We start from the raw sequence: 2,858 nt of genomic DNA, 5'->3' as shown, positions 1-2,858 counted from the left end.
TGGCTCAGGTGACTGGCAGCATAGGGGAGTTATGTAGGAATTTTACGAAGGAGGATCAGGTAGTGATAGTGCTTGGAGCAGGGAATAGTCTTGATAGGGATGGGGGGCAAACCACCTCCAGGAGGACCTTGCCTAGTCAGCGGTGCGGGTCTCCCGCATCGTCCCCTACGTTCCTTGGAGTATGGGACCTTCTCATCATCATCAATGTCATGTAGGTGGTGACCTGGTAAAGATGGCTCTCAAACTGGTGGCACTAATGTGCATTTCGTGCAACTGTTTCAGCGTCATGATTGGTCTCATCTTAATGTGGCTGTTAGGCAAGTTAAGACAGGGCTGGAGAAGGCACTGATGGCATAAGGCATCGGTCACATTGCAGACGTGGCAGTAGATCAGGTTTCACACGGGCATGACCTGCACCTCAATAGGTATGGGAAGAGGAGGCTGGCAAAGCTTATAGGTGACAATGTAGTGGGTGGTGGTGGGAACACTCATGGAAAAATTCCTGTAGTATTTGCTGTTACAGCTACACCTTTCTTAGATTGAAGTCAACTGATTGGTATACCCGCTTAAAGGAAGTCCCTCTAACTAAGGAGTCACCTTCAAAGGACATCATGTTTCCAAGTAGAGAAGGTATTATCATATTTCATCAAAATATAAGAGATATTAGAGATAAAGTTAGTGAACTGCTTGTAGATGTTGAATGTGAAATTATTGGTATATCAGAGCACCACTTGCAACGGCCTTGTCACAGTGGAAACACCGGTTCCCGTCAGATCACCGAAGTTAAGCACTGTCAGGCTGGGCTAGCACTTGGATGGGTGACCTTCCAGTCTGCCGAGCGCTGTTGTCAAGCAGGGTGCACTCACCCCTTGTGAGGCAAACTGAGGAGCTACTTGATTGAGAAGTAGCAGCTCCGGTCTCGTAAACTGACATACGGCCGGGAGAGCGGTGTGCTGACCACATGCCCCTCCATATCTGCATCCAGTGACGCCTGTGGGCTGAGGATGAAATGGCGGCCAGTTGGTACCGTTGGACCTTCCAAGGCCTGGTCGGACGGGGTTTCAGAGCACCACTTAAATAATTTGACAATCCAAAGGCTTCCTTTACCAGGATACAGATTAGCTGGCTGTTTTTCAAGGAATTCCTTGTGGAGTGGGGGAGCAGCCATCTACATAAAAAACAGTATTCCCTTTGAGTCCATAGACGTATCACAGCACTGCACTGAACAGATATTTGAATGTTGTGCAGGGACAGATGAATGTAGTATAACTAAACTTCTAATTGTTGTTGTTTATAGGTCCCCTAACTCTGACTTTACAGCATTTCTGCTCAAGTTAGAGAGGGTTCTTGATTTACTTTATCAGAAGTACCAGAAATTAGTTATATGTGGTAACTACAATATTAATTTTGTTTATGACTGTGCAAGGAAAAGTATGTTGGCAGATCTCCTAAACTCGTATTATCTGATGCACACTGTGTTTTTTCCAACTAGGGTGCAGGGGAACAGTAGCACAGTCATAGACAATATTTTCATTACTAGATGGGTATTCTGTTAGTAAAAGGTGAATGGCCTTTCAGACCATGATGCATAAATTTTAACACTAAAAGGCTTTTGTACTCAAACAAATGTCACATGTAATTACAAACTATATAGGAAAGCTAATCCAATGGCAATAGAGAGTTTATTAAGTCTCATCAAGGAACAAGAGTGGCAGGATGTTAATAGTGCAGGTAACATAGATGACAAATATAATGCTTTCCTTAACACATTTCCATGCTCTTTGAGAGTTGCTTTCCATTACAACGTTCTAAACAGGGTACTAGCAGCCTGGGTGGTTGACTAGTGGGATAAGGATATCATGTAGAACAAAGAGGGAATTATATCAAAATGTTAGAAGTAGTCACAATCAAACTACAGTAGCCCATTACAATCACTTTTGTAAGGTGCCTAAGGATGTTATTAGGAATGCAAAGAGTATGTGGAATGCAAATAGAATAGCTAATTCACAGATATACTCAAAAACATATGGTAAGTTGTGAAGGAAGTGTCTGGTCAACAGAACAAGGTCGATGATATAAAGTCAGTTTGTAGTAAAAATATTTCTATTGCTGATAAATCAGATATATGTACAGCATTTAACAATCATTTTCTGAACATTGCTGATGAAGTAAATAAACATTTAGTTTCCAATATTGGTGTCTGAAATACTTCTCTGTGATACTGACAAGAGGGAGATTGAGTCAATAATTAAATCACTGAAGACTAAGGACTCTCATGGATATGATGGAATGCCTAACAGAATATTAATAACAGAATATTAAAGTACTGTGCTGCACACGTTACCCCTGTATTTAGCCATATTTGTAATTTTTCCTTTAGGAGTGGTCAGTTTCCCAATCGATTAAGGTATTTGAAGTAAATGATCGTTCGACACGAAAATTAGTCTAATTTCCTTATGTTGTATGGTATTACATTTCTTCTGATTCTAAAAGATATTTTTGGCTCCTAAAGAGGCAGTTTCGGCAATATGTGGTGTAAGTTCACGAACCTCTTGTCGACCCCTGTACACTAGTCTGGGTTTTTTGACATTGGCCTCTCAATATACATATTCTTTACTTTCGTTTCTTGTTAACTATATTGGCTTAGTCGCAATAATAAGCAGCTTTCACTCAGTAAATACTCAGCAGAAATCCAACCAGCATTTGAATCGGACTTCTTTAACTCTTGTGCAGAAAGGTATGCAGTATACTGCTGCATCCACTTTCAATAAGCTACCTCAAGAATTCAAAAAATTTAGCAGTAATCCACTCGCTTTCAAATCTAAACTGAATGGGTCACTTCTTCCACTCCTTTGAGG

General features: G+C 41.0%; 1 pseudogene; it reads left to right on the top strand.

Moving 5' to 3' along the window:
- The first annotated feature begins 732 nt into the window (after window positions 1–732).
- On the top strand, window positions 733–850 carry LOC126177623 (5S ribosomal RNA; annotated as a pseudogene).
- Window positions 851–2,858: the final 2,008 nt, after the last annotated feature.

The sequence above is a fragment of the Schistocerca cancellata genome, chromosome 3 (assembly GCF_023864275.1).
Source record: "Schistocerca cancellata isolate TAMUIC-IGC-003103 chromosome 3, iqSchCanc2.1, whole genome shotgun sequence".
Classification (NCBI taxonomy): Eukaryota; Metazoa; Arthropoda; class Insecta; order Orthoptera; family Acrididae; genus Schistocerca; species Schistocerca cancellata.
The sequence above is the reverse complement of the archived record's forward strand: the minus strand, read 5'-3'. Positions and strand labels throughout refer to the sequence as shown.